The sequence below is a fragment of the Myotis yumanensis genome, unplaced genomic scaffold, assembly GCF_028538775.1.
Source record: "Myotis yumanensis isolate MYYU_CA2020_CCGP unplaced genomic scaffold, mMyoYum1.0.hap1 SCAF_7, whole genome shotgun sequence".
Taxonomy (NCBI): Eukaryota; Metazoa; Chordata; class Mammalia; order Chiroptera; family Vespertilionidae; genus Myotis; species Myotis yumanensis.
This window is the reverse complement of record NW_027223758.1, coordinates 73,115,093-73,129,717: the sequence shown is the minus strand read 5'-3', so window position 1 is coordinate 73,129,717 and position 14,625 is coordinate 73,115,093.

Below are 14,625 nucleotides of genomic sequence, written 5' to 3'. Positions count from 1 at the left end.
TGTGCACAGGTTCCAGGATTTTCTAAGATATGTATACTTTGCAACAAAACTGCAAGGCTCCAAGGTATATCTATATTCAGTTTTCTCCATACTGCCAACTTGTTTTTCAAAGTGGTTGGGCCAACTCACACCGCAGAGTAGGAAGGTCCCTTTCCTCGCAGCCGAGTTAAATCTGGATATGTCACACTTTCTGAATTTTTTTTCCATTCAGATGGAAGTAAGATGTATTCAATGTTGTACTATTTTTCACTTGAGTCAGTTTTAGTAAATTTGTATAATTTCTAATACACTTTTGGTCCTAAGAGTCCCAACTCAACACCCTATCTACCCTCCATGAGTTGCAGAATATCAACTCTTTCCATTTTCTTAATAGTTACAATGGATTTTAGTTCTTGGAATAGGCTGGAAGATAATTATTTTTCTTTTATGTACTAGGAAAGTATTTCCTCCCACATAACGGGGATTTCTTTTGCTTTACTTTTTTTATAGTTTAATTTTTCAACTTATAAGTTTTTCATTGTGATTTAGTCAAATGTCTATCTTTTTCTTTGTGGTTCATACTTCTTTTCATGTGTAAAAGATCTTTCCCTACCTTGATGTCATAAAGACCAAAATAGATTGAATTATTTTTTTGTTTTTACATTTAATTAATATGAAAAATATTTGTGTTGACTATATGAGTTAATATGTATACATATATGGAAAACAATGAGCACAACCCAATGTATTGATTATTTCATTATTTTTTCATTTTGTAATGTCACTTTACTCATATAAAAATTTGGATCTGATTTACTATAATTTTATAATGTCTTAACAAGTGATAAAGCCAGTTTCCCCTCCATTTTTTCCTTCTTTCACTATTTTTAAAGTTCAGATGTGCCTTGATTTAATGAATGTTTTTTCATATACCAGTAAAGTTCAGAATTAGTATGTCACATTTTATGAAGAAAAAAATCCTGCTATAATTCAAATTGGCATTGCACTGAACTCAGTGATAATATAGGGACTACTTTTCTCTAATATAATTCCCTTTCTTTATTTTTTACATTTATTATTATTATTATTATTATTATTATTATTTTAATCCTCACCTGAAGATATTTTCCCAGTGATTTTTAGGGAGAGCAGCAGAGAGAGGGAAAAACAGAGAAAAATATCCATGTGAGAGAAACACAGTGATTGGTTGCCTCCTGCACTGGCTAGGCCTGGACCAGGGAGGAGCCTGCAACCAAGGTATGTGTGCTTGCCTGGAACGGAACCTGGGACTTTTTGGTCTACAGGCCCACACTCTATCCACTGAGCCAAACCGGCTAGGGCTATGATTCCCTTTCTAAATGATTACATGATGACCTCACAAAGATCGTTTTCAGACACATTTCTTCCAACATGTATAGTTAATTTATTGTGATTAAGATTAAGATTTAAAATTTTTCTTTTCTTACTGGTTATTGCTAGTATGTAAGAATTCTATTGTTTGAAATATGTACTTTCTGTCCAGGTGCCTTTCTGGACTACCTTCATAGTTGTGAGAAAATATACATCCTCCTGGGTTTTCTATGTAGACAATCAGGCTCTACAAATAATGACATTTATTATTATTTTTTCTTTCTGATTCTCTTTCTTTTGCTTATCTTTAACACGGGCTAGGAATCATACTAACATGTTGAGCAGAATTGGCACAGAAGTCATGTATGTCTTTTTACTGGTTTAATGGAAATGCTCTAAATGTACACTATCATGTGTGCTGAAATCTGAAATTATTAGGTTGATATAATTTATCAGGTTAAGAAAAAAATTTTATTTCTATTTTGTTAAACTATGCAAAATCACAAATAGAAGTTGATTTTTCTCACTTTATTACATCTATTCAAATAAACACATTTTTGTCTTCTCTTTTACTTGATTAAAATATTGGAATGTTGACCCATCATTACTCACTTGAGATATCTGACATGTCCAAATCTGAGATAAGTTTTACTTCTTTATTTTCAGTTGGTCTTTAAAATTTAGGCAACGTTGTGAATTTTGACTTGCTGATAAATCTCATTGACATATTTTTGCCTTCTTGAAACTACCTTTGCCTGGGTCTGGTTGATGCTTTACTATTCTCTCAAAAAATGTTGAGAGCCTTTTTCTAATTTTTCCGTGTTCTGAAACAGTTTGTAAAAGAGAGGCCTATATTTTTCTTCAGTTATAGGATATTCTGGGGTCTAGCAGCTTCAAAATTTCATAATGCAAATTTTAAATTTTATTATTCATTTTATGTCTTTAATGTTACTCTTTCAATTATTTTCTTTTTAGAATTTTTTTGCATTTAAATTTATCTGTTTATTTTTTAAATTATCGCTGTTTAACTGACCCACTGTTATTTATTCCTCTCCATTCCTTTTAATAGTTAATTTATCATTTCCTCTTATTTTTTTCCTAGTCTGTGTTATTTCTTTTTCATTTGTGTTTTCTATAAAACTGTAGTTTTATTGACCATATCTAATACATACATATATTTTAAATTTTTATTTATTTATGCTTTTCTATTTATGATTTTCTTTCTTCAGCTTACTTCCTATTTACTTTTTAAAATCAATTTTTAGTTGAATTCTTAATTTATTAATTTTGAAAGTTCTTTTTTCTAAAGAATTCCATTAAAAATCTATATTTCCCTTTAAATGTCCATTTAGCTGCATCCCACTGTTTTTGATATATAATAATCTCACTTTTATTAATTCTTAGATATTTTTCTAATTATGCCATTTTCTTTCTGTTCTTTTTATTTGTGATGATTACCAGGATCTGCAAAGTTAATGATGTTTTAATCTTTCATTCTTTCAAAGCTCTTCATCAATTGATTCATGTCTATTTGCTTAGCCTATGAGTTCCCAACTGGCAAAATTTATCTCCTTTTAATGCCCTGCCTCAAGCCCCAGCACAGTCCTAGGCATACACATAGAAACAGATAAAATACATGTCAATTCCTCAGACCCTTTCCTATATTGATTCATTCATAAGTTTCCTCTTTTATATAATAGATATTTCTAAGAAGGAAGTAATGTGGAATGTTCTAGGCACTTAGGTTGGTTATACTCTGAATATATTTGGCATCTAGCTCTCTGGGACATGAGCTCATGTTTAATGGGGACTCTAGATATACAGATGACATTTTGTCTATAAAAACTTTTCCTTAACCCTTTATTTTATGTTGGCTCCACATTGGTAGAATGAGAGTCCATATTATAAATTAAGATGTGACACTGTTGGGGAGTTTAAAGAGAGGGGCAATGGATCCTTTTAGCATTTCTCTGTATTTGGATGTACATATACAGCTATATGATTTCAGTTGGGGTCTACTTTTTGCTCTGCTGCCATTAGAATGATCTAGAATGCTTTTCAAAACACTGTTATCTAGACACAAACCCAGATTAAAAGAGACAAAAAAATGACAAGTGAAGTGTGGGCCTGGGCATCAGTATTTTTTCAAAGATTTCAAAGAGATTCCATAGAATACTCAAGGCTGTAACAATCAAAACGTACTTATTGTTTAAGCTAAAACTCAATGCCTCTATTCTTGGTGTCTACTCTATTGTCAGGTTTTATTTATGATTTCTCATGTGGTTTCTGAAGAATTCTAAAGGGCTGGACTATGAATGCTGGATGCATAGAATATGTGGGCACTGGTAAAAAGGTTTTCATTTTCTTTTAAAGTAAGCATGCTTGTTATAAAACTCCCTATCTTGACACATGCCTGAGATAAAGAGCTAGTCAACCCCAGGTTCTTTTCTATATTTAAAAACAATAAAGCAGTGTTGCAGCCTGAAAGCCTCCAAAGCAGACAGGCAGGTGAAGTCATTAAGGCGGGTGTTTCATGAAGTTTCCAGGGACCTCAGAAACCTGAAGTAGCTCTTCAATGCCTCCCCTGAGTACCTGGAATCCTGTAACTGTGGTCAGGCAATAAGGTCAATATAAGAAAAATACATTTTCATATTTCTGCTATTTTCAGCCCTGGGGGATCACCATGCTTTGCAGTGGTTCTCAACCTTCCTAATGCCGCGACCCTTTAATACAGTTCCTCATGTTGTGGTGACCCCCAACCATAAAATGATTTCCGTTGCTTCTTCATAACTGTAATTCTGCTACTGTTATGAATCGTAATGTAAATATCTGACATGCAAGATGTATTTAGGCGACCCCTGTGAAAGGGTCGTTCGACCCCCCAAAGGGGTTGCGACCCACAGGTTGAGAACCGCTGATTTAGAGCCTTGAGTATTCATGAGTACCCCAGCATGGGGCCCAGTGGTGAGGCAAGATCAGAGCTATCCTGTCTTTGCTATTTGGCTATTGGATCTTAATAAATGAGCTTCTTGCTTGGCCGGCATGGCTCAGTGTTTGTGTGTCGACCTATGAACCTGGAGTTCACAGTTCAATTCTAATCAGGGCACATGCCTGGCTTGCTGGCTCAATCCCTATTGTGGAGCATGCAGGAGGCAGCGGATTGACGATTCTCTCATCATTGATGTTTTTATCTCTCTCTCCTTCTCCCTTCCTCTCTGATATCAATAAACATATATTTAAAAATAAATGAGCCTCTATTATGCAGAACATAAAATGCAATGGGCTAATAGCTTCTTGTTATACTAGTTCAGCTATAATGACTGTTATCAATCGAAATAATAGCAGTAGGGTGCTGAGTCCAAATTCTACAACAACAACAAAAAAATAGTAATCAATATAGAACTAGCAGCCAGTATACTCTGCAAGCCAGGGCCCCTGATAAGTCACTGCCTGGATATTTTTTCCCTGCAGTGATCAGTAAACCTGTCCTCTTGAGGGTCCTCTTCCATCACTGAAGCCACTCTCTGCTGTATACCCTTAACAGTACAGTAAGCTGCTGTATCCTTAAGTGACCTTAGCCTCTCCTCACAATAAGCATTTCCAAAACTCAAACTGCCACAGAGAGGGTGCATTTTATTGAGGTAATTAATAAATTTTTGAAGAATCAAATCAGTGTTAACAAAGACAAAGCTTCATCTGGAAAGAATCATCTGGAAGGTGTTTGCTTTCTTCCAAATGATAAATCCTGTCTCTCTTCTGAATCACTTTTTGGAAAAACGTTTAATGATATCTTTTGGGGATCAGATAAGGTCAATTAAAAATGTTATAATTCTATCCAAATAATTTGTTCTAGTTATAATTCAAACCTTCAGTTGAACATTCCGTACTTTTTCTAAGAGAAAAACAGCATTTTCCTATACAGATGTGGCAATTTGAGGAAATTCTTCCATGTAGCTAATGTAAACACATTTTATGTCATTGTTGAGTCTAGGACACTGGATTCCCCAAATTATCCCTCTTGTAGAAATTTATTTGTTAAGTAAACTACAGTCCACACTACTTCCTCAGCCTTGCTCAAAGAAACAGTGCTTAAACAATCAAGAGACTTACAAAGTAGAAAGGAAGATTCAAGTTCATCTTACTGAACCAACCACCAATAGAAGCCACCCTTTCTGCTAGAATTTGGTTTCATTTTAACTATGTTTGTTGGCATTATTTCTGCATTTGGAGTTTTTATAGTCTTTGTTTTCCCCTCCAAATTGCAAGTAGGTTTTGATCTTATACCAATGAATGTGTTCCTAAGGATAAGCAAAAAACATGTCAAAAAGTACAGAAAAATATTACCAAAGACACATATCATTAGTGCACAAATGAATAATTTTTACATCTGTAACTATTATAACCCAGGATTCTCAAACTTCATAGACTGAAGAGCTTTAATTTTAGCCATTGTTAATCCAAGGCTTATTTGCCTGGAAAGTCTGAGGTTAGATTTTTTTTAAATTTATTTTGTTAATCTTCACCGGAGGATATTTTTTCCCCTGGTTTTGAGAGAGGAGAGAGAGAGAGAGAAACATTGATGTGAGAAAGACACAGTGATTGGCTGCCTCCTGCACGTACCCTGACCCCAACCAGGGTTGGGATCAATCCTGCAACCCAGATATGTGCCCTTGACTGGGAATTGAACCCATCACCCTTCAGTGTACAGGCCAACTCTCAACCACTGAGCCACACCGGCCAGGCTAACCTTCTGCAACCATCCCATCTGTAATGAGTGGTGGTAATAGTAATTGCAGTGGGTTAGGGAGATGGAGTCTGATGGACTTGAAAACAGTAGTTCTGAGAATGGGGACTTCCAGGCCTGCTACAAAATGTGACTTCAGTGGACTCTCCCTGGTTTAGTTCACCCTGCATTAAAGACCAATCAGCCCTCCTCCTGTGAGATGTCCAAGGGCTAAGATAACCTATCTATAAGCCCAACAAAAGTTGAAAACACCTCTTCTAGTTTATTTTGAGGACTTATGTCTTAAACCTTGGATTTTATAGCAAGAGATAAACACATGAATCTGACAAAAACATTTATTCCTCGAAAAAATTGCAAAAGATTTACGATCCTCATTTCACTAGTTATTAGAACTCCTATTTGGGCCTAAAGTTATTTGAACTAAGAACAATTTATTAATTTAAAGGAAGCCAATTATCAATTTTTAGAACAGACTCACTCTATAATTTACTAACTTCGATGCTTGATACATTTCCCCAAAACCTGCCTTAAAAATAACTAAGTCAAAGGCATTATTATTAAAGGAAGGAGTAAAATATTTTCTAGTAATTAGGAGTTCTAGTAATTAGGATATGCCTTTTCAAAATATGTTATTTTTTTAATGTAGGAGATGAAAAACTATATGCAAGATGTTCATCTCAATATTGTCAACAGTTAGTTGTGTGGAGAGGCATGTGTTCACCCTCAGTAACTATGGAAACAAACAAAATAACTCCTAAATTGGGGAATCTTTATTTTTCCAGCAGGGAAGGGAGAAGGAACTCACCCTAAATAAGGAAGTCACAAATGAAACAGTAAAAATGTTTTGAAGAAGACCAAAATTGAGTCAGAAAGCTAAGTAACTGAAACATAAATCATATACAATTATAAATATAAATCATATAATTATAAAAGCATATACAATCATGCCTTTAATTTTCTAAGCTTTATGAAAACGTTTTGTTCTCTCTGTTTTGTCCTTTAAGAAGCTTAGAATCAAATGTACAGCCCACCTATTGTGATTGACAAGCCTTGATAAAATTCAGACCCAAGTGTGACTCATACCTAGCCTTCTAATTCCTAACCTAGAGATTCTATTTGTTTCAACTTATTGAGCCAATAATTATATTTTAATGTATTATTTTTAATAACTAACATTGATTCAAATTCATGAAGGAAAAAAATGAAAATTATAAGTAAGCAGGTAATGTGTCATGTACCTTTGTCCATCTTCCTAAATATAATGTATTGGATTTTTAATTTCCCTCAGATGAACATGTCCTCTCTGCACAATAATGTATATGCCGATATACTTACTGTTTCTTTCTAGTCTGAAGGAGGGCTACCATGTGCTATTTTGACCTCAGCGAAGTATTTTATCTCCGAGGATATTAATGACCCCTGGCTCCCATTTGAGGCCTACAACCAACCGAGACAGGCAGAGTCTCAGGGTGACTTCCTCTAAATAGACACTGAGTGAAAAGTGTGAATGTAAGTAGTTCACCATGTAAGTCTACTCACCATGTTAGGGCCCAACCTCATGGGGGACCTCTGGGTGATGGTTACAACATGCCTGAGAGAGGTCCTAGCAGAAGGCCAAGGAAACTGGGCCCTTTCCCCACCAACTCCCATCTCTTATTCATAGAGGGCTGTTACGAGGGGTGTAGCAGTCTGCCCTGTGTGAGGGTAAGCCTTCTTGTAAGTTCTCTGTAACTTTGTAGGCATTTGAAGGAGGAAGCCTTTGGTAGGAATAACTAATGCCCAGGGAATTTGGATGAGGCACCCACAAAGACTGCTACAAAAAGCAACTGGAGACAATGTTAACTTCGAGACAGTCCTTCTCATGTTCACATCTTTTGCACAATTTAGTAATTGATATTATTTGGTTGCTCTGGAGAACAGACAGAAGGAGAGCTATTGTTCAAAGTTACGACTATGGTATCCTGCCTTAGACATCAGTGCAAGAATATATTTTAGACACATCTTAGACCTGTCACCGTGGTATATCCCTGCTGCCTCTATTTACTAGTGTGATTTCTGGACAGCCAGTTACTATCAACAGTCATGCCAACTACGGGACAAATGGGAGCATTAGAAATGAGCCCTTCCTGCAGTTACTTCTTTCAGTGCCTGCTACCAGGTACAGTCAGCCGAATTCCATCTGGTTCCCATGCATTGTAACACTCTCAGTCTTTGCCCAACCATCTCCTGCGATGAACTTAAGGCTAACTTTTCTTAAGGCGTTCTGGCCTGATCCTTTTATATTTCCAACAGTCAGCTTCTGTCAAACTTGTGGGAAATAAAGGATTTTACAGATGCTCAGAAAAGATCAGAGGCACAAACCTAGTTAAAAATTCCAAAATCGATATTTAAAAAAGGGATGAAAAACCCCAGGAAGCCCCAGGTTGTCTAAGAAGTCCTCAGTTCAAAGGTAGTAATTCAGGGATGAATCTGAGGATCTGAGTGTCAATAGGATCATGGTTTGATAGGGAAAGAACGATCTTTATTAGGGAGCCATGGGACTATTTGACTTTATGACCGTTGTGCAAGGTGAAACTGTAAACTAGAGCATTGGGGCCAACAGAAGAGCGTGCAGAGAAAAATCATTCATCCTGCTTCCCTCCAATGCTCACTCCTTAATCTTCTGGAGGGTACAAAGCAAACTAGAGAATAAAGATGTCAGCAGTTTATCCAAAGGTTTTATTTGACTACACAGCCAAGCGGGAGGTCTAAAATGACCAAATGAATAAGGTAATTTTATATCTGTATATCTTGACTGTGTATCTTGAGGTCATTTGTCTGTGGTCCTTGGGGTTCTGCAGAAAGAGTAAGGCTAGGGTGCAGTTTATATGAAATCATCTGGAACCTGGATTGTAAGTCTCACTCTTCTAAGCAAATGTACTTCTAAGCAAATTCTTCACCTATAGAGTGAAGACATTTTGTCTGCTTGATTCTGTCTTGGGCCAGGTGGGGCAGTCACACTGTTACAGGATACTCATGTTGGACATACATCTTCCTTGAATCTGTTGAAACAGCTCTGAATCCCAAAACCTGGTCTATTCACTATGTTAGTCCAGCTTGTAGAATGGATCTCAGACTGTTTTCCAACCAAATTCTCCTATAGGTCTGAAACCCTGCCCTCAGGGTTAGCTCATTTATCTTTGCTTTGCAGCTCTTTCTCTATGACCTAGGTTCTCCCTACTCCCCCAACCTCTGCCTGAATAGGAAACTTGTCTAGATATCAATAGCAATATCTGGCTAACTTGGAGTTTTCCTGATACCAGGGTATTCCTGGAAACAATTCTCAGCACACCAGGTCCTTGCTCTCAGTTTCCCCTAGGTGTTGAAATCTGTACAAGCCACGCCCACATTCTCCAATTTGTCTGTATGGGACTGGCTGGCTGCCTATGTTGGAATAATCCCTGCAAACCAATGGCCCAGAATTCTTAACTGCCCGTGTGGTTCAGGTTTCGGCATATCTGATGCTTGAGTGCAACTTGTTTATGCCAGAGTTTGCTATGATAGGGAGATAGAGTCATATGATGCGCCCAGGCTACAGAATGCAAATACCTGGTACTTGTGACACTTGTTTCCTAGCAGGGCTTTAGCAGAAACTTTTCTAATCAATTAATGTGCACTTGTACATTTAGGCCAGACATAGCCACAGGGTTCCTCTTATTTTATAATTTTATACAGCTAGTGCCAATAGGTCACAATTAATGAAACCCTCATTTGATCCCTGGCGATAGCTTTGTGCTAAGTCAGGCACTTAGAAGAGATGACACCATGAGTTGACAAAGAGAATAAGTTTATGTGGAGGGACAAAGTCCTGGGGGACATGAGAGAGGGAGAAAAAATTAGCTGGACCACTGAGGGCTCATCAAGAAGGAAATTGTTATTGTGGTGATGGCCCAATGGCATTCAAATTCTTGGTGTTTGGCTACATTCAATTCTTTAGAAATCTTCACTGTGCAGACCAAGGTCAGAGAAAGAAGTCTAATGCACTGATGCAAATCTGAGCATCTCAGGATAGCTATATAAGGGGCCACAAGTGAATATGTGGGGAGGAATCTCATCCCTTCCTACAGCATGTGGGAACCTCTCCCTGCTACTCTTGTCATGATGGTAAACAGAGCTTATTCAGAGTCCTGATGCTTTTCAGAGAAGCCCTTTTATCAGATCAGCATCAGAAGTGACTCCCCTTCATTATAGAAAGGAGAAATGTTCAGGTACTTAAACCAAAATGCAAACAAGATTGTTTTAATATCACATTAGCAAAGACTGGGTGGGTCTTACTGTAATTTACAAGTTCACCAGATTGGCAATGTTTACATATGAAGTCTACCTAATTACCTCAAGATCTTCTGCCCCTAACTCTTTATCGCTGGGGTCACTAATGCCCCAACACCAGTAGACTCAGTATTCTTCAGATCTTGAGCCAATATTGATCAATTGGGCAATCAGCAGCAATCACAGTCCCAACATGTGCCTGGACTTAGAATAAAGTCAGAATCTACACTCCTCTCTTTGTGTCCATGACATTACCCGTGGGGCTGAGGAACACCTCCCTTAATTCTGCTCCTTTCTCTACCCTTTATTATCACTCCTCTACCCCAATATGAGGAAGATCCTTTGACCTGAATGTTCAAAGAGTAAGATGTTCTTTGGGTCATGTTTTCCAATAGGTGCTAATACAGTTCCTTAAAGATCTGAAGGCAGGAATCATCTTCATCTTTGTGCCTTCTGCATGGTGAATAGACCTGATGGCCCCTGCCTCACCATGCCCAGCTCTGCCTGAGGTAGGGTAAGGTTGACACTGACATGGATGCTTGGCCATTTAGGGTTCACAAGGGGAAGCGTAAGGCCCCATTTATGCCTTCTTACCTAAAGAAAGTTTGTAAATTCATCTTTTTTACAAAGAAACTCTGCATTTTAAGAGAGGGGGAGTTTCAAGAATTTGCCTAGATTAGAAAAAATTCAAATATATTGATTCTAAACTTGGTATATCCATATACAGAATAAAACATTTTTTTCACAGTATAGTTCAATATTGGATAGTATTGCAAGGCTCTGAATTGCATGAGTGTTCTGACTTTAGCACATGATATAGCATGAGAACACAAATAGCTGCTTCCACAGATGTGTGTGTGACTCAGGACACAACACTAAACTCTTAGTTGTATATGGAAGTGTCGGCATACCTGCAGGAACTTATGAAAACAGCACCCAACTCAGAGTGTGCACAAGCACACACACAACCACATGTTCTTTTAGCTAAATGATTAGATTTAACATTTGTACCTGATTTAACAATTATAATAAAGCCGATGCCCATAGAATCTATTTCTGAAACAAGTTTAGCAATGTCTCCTCCAAAACTTCATGTTGAGGTCCCAGAATAAATGCCCTTTGATGTTGCAACTGAAGCCCCAGCCAATTCAGCAAATGGTCCTGGAAAACTGCCTTCAGAATTGAGCCTCAGGGGAAGGTTTCCTGGTAGATGGAGCAGCGATACAGGGGGCGGTTTTGAGACCCTGAAAGGGGCAGAGGAGGAAGTGAAAGGGTAACTTGGAACAGGTGCCTTCAATTTCTCTTTGCCCAGTAGTCCTGTTCATTATTAACAGCAACAGTTTCCATTCGTGTAAAGAACAATTTTATATTAGTCCATTCTAACTTGCAAAATGCACTGAGTCCAGGGTTTAAATCCCAGGCATTTTACTGTGGGGAAGTTATTCCCATTTAGGAACAAAGATTTTTAATTTGGGGAACTGAACTCTATTGAATCTAACTCAACACATATCTGAGGACCTATTCCCTTCCACTCTATATTTTATCATGCCCTCAAGATTAAGATTTATCATGTCAAAAATATATGAAATAAAACAGGGTACCATGATCACATTTAGCAATTAACAAGTTGCTCAGATGTGAGAAAGATCTCATTCAAATGATGTAATCAGGAAAGAACGGTGGAAGGAAACTTCATTTATTATTGACCCAAATAGATGGTAGTTTTTAGTGGGAAGGGAGAGGTGCTGATTCTTGGAGAACTTCCCCCAGCAAGAGACACCGAAGCAGAGACTTGAGGCTTGTACTGGGAGAGCAAGATTGCTTCACTGGGTTAAGATTATTTGGGGATACTTCCAAAGTACCAGAAAATGATGACAAGTTCAATGAATTTTAGTGTAATTTATTTTTAAAAATAATTTGCCGTAAGTCACATAAAATATTTTCTGATCACACTCTAACACAAATTGGCATTAATGAGAATTTAAATAACTGGGCATTAAATCCTTTAAATATCACTTTAAATAAAAAGAAGGCAAACATTGAAATATGATGAAAGTGAGGGTGCTACTAATCCAAAGTGATTATCTATGGCCAAAACTGAGTATCACATGTATGTGTTGTTCTACTGAACAATAAATAATAATAATAAAAATACCTAAGTATTTAAGTCAAGAAATTAGTATTAAAAAACAACTAAGCAATCTTAATGAAAATGAGAAAGAACTATATAAAAGTGGAAAATAGTGAATTGAAATTTTTAAAAGCAAACTATATATATATGAGAGTCAGTAAAATAGAAGGAAACAGCACAAATATGTAAAATTGATAGGTATATAATGCCAGATATTAGATAAAATCACAAAGAATCTCATGCATCCTTAGGTGCAAATTTTAACATCAAAGAAAATAATGTTTTTATAAAAATATAAATTACCAGAATATGCTTAAGAAAAGTTATGGTGGGAGGGTTAAAAGTTCATCTGGGATCATTGTGTTTTCCATTGGGTTACTGGAAATTTCAGGGAAATAAAATTCACATGAGACAGTAGTTATATTCCATGAAATATGCAATGAATCCCAATTAAATTTAATCATTTAGAAGAAACAAAATAAAGATGAAAGAGAGAGAGAGTTAAAAGGCATAACTAAAAATTTAATTAAATGGGCATAAGAGAGTACATTACACCCAGTAGTTCAAGAATACACTTTCCTTTCATATGCACTTGAACTATTTACAAAATTTGACTATGGAATATGTTACAGAAGAAGCTTCAATGCACATTAGTAGACTGGTATTATTGAAAGCATGATATCTGATCATTTTGCAGCTTTGTGAGAAATCCAAATAGTATGAAATAATATGATTGAAATTAAAACCAATCTTTAAGTAACTTCTAGATCAGAGAAGAAATCACATATATAGCAGAAGTTTTTTTTTTTGTTTTTTTTTTTTTACAAACAAACAATTCCACTTTATTTTTTAATCTTTATTGTCAAAAGTATACATAAACCACTCCTTTTCCCCCAGAAAATATTTACACCAAAGAGGTAAAAAATATCCTGTATATAAAAACTAGTGGGTTATAGTTAAAATAATTTTTTGCGTGCGCACGTGTGTCTGGGTGAAGATGCTATGAAAACTACATTGGGAAGTGCATAACAAAATAAATAAAAAAGGAGGGGGAAGCAAGAAATGATAAGTGCATAAATTAATATTTTTTTAAAAGACATTAAAAAAAGTATCAAAGAAGAGTAAATTTGGTTTCTTGAAAAGAGAAAAACATAGACTAACCTCTGGCAAGAACTATTGGGCAATGGCAGAGGATAGGTAAGAGGGAGAAATGGAATAAATGAGACCCTGGAAAAAGGGAACAAAACTAGAGTTTGGGTGAAGAGTAAAGATGAGAAAATACTAGAAAAAACTTTTGTACTTTTAGAAAAAAATTTGAACATTTCAATATTTTTAAAGGAAGCTATTAATTTCAAATTACTAGTGCTAACTCAATTATATTTTTAAAGCCTGAATAGTCCTATAACCATTAGAGAATACATAAATCAATTTTAACAAATTAATCAATTATTTAACTAATTAACATTAAAAGTAAAAAGGGATAAAGATGATTCTAAGAGGGTACTATGGCCCACATAGAAGATCTGGTCAGTAACACACACATTTTGCATTTGATATGTACATACCACTCATAAAATGGAAACATAATTTTAAAAAATCATAATAAAACTATAAAGATAAGAAGCCTAAGAGAAAAATCTAATAAAAGATATATAAAAATTTTTTTGAAAATGTATATAAACTTTTTTAAAAAGACACTGAAGAAGGCTAAGATAACAAGAGAGAAAATGAGTTGATAACTAAAAAAGCTCAGTAATAGAAATAGATCACTTCTCCTAGTTCATCTATATATGGAAAAAAAAATGTATTAAGCATGTTTTTTTAAAGGACCTTGGCATTAAAGATAATGAGATCTAATTATAGCTTGCAAATTATACTTTCACATCTATTAATATGACCTAGAATAACCATAGATGAACATAATATATGTACATGTAAGTGCATCATTATATTATTTATAATAGTAAAAATCAAAAATCAGCTAAAAGTAAAAAAAAAATGTTCTACACCCACGCTTTTCACTCTTTATCAAATCTTTATGTTTTTGTTGTCTTCACAGAACTTATCACTAGGTGAAATTATTTAGTTCACATGTATTTATTTTCTTGTTTAT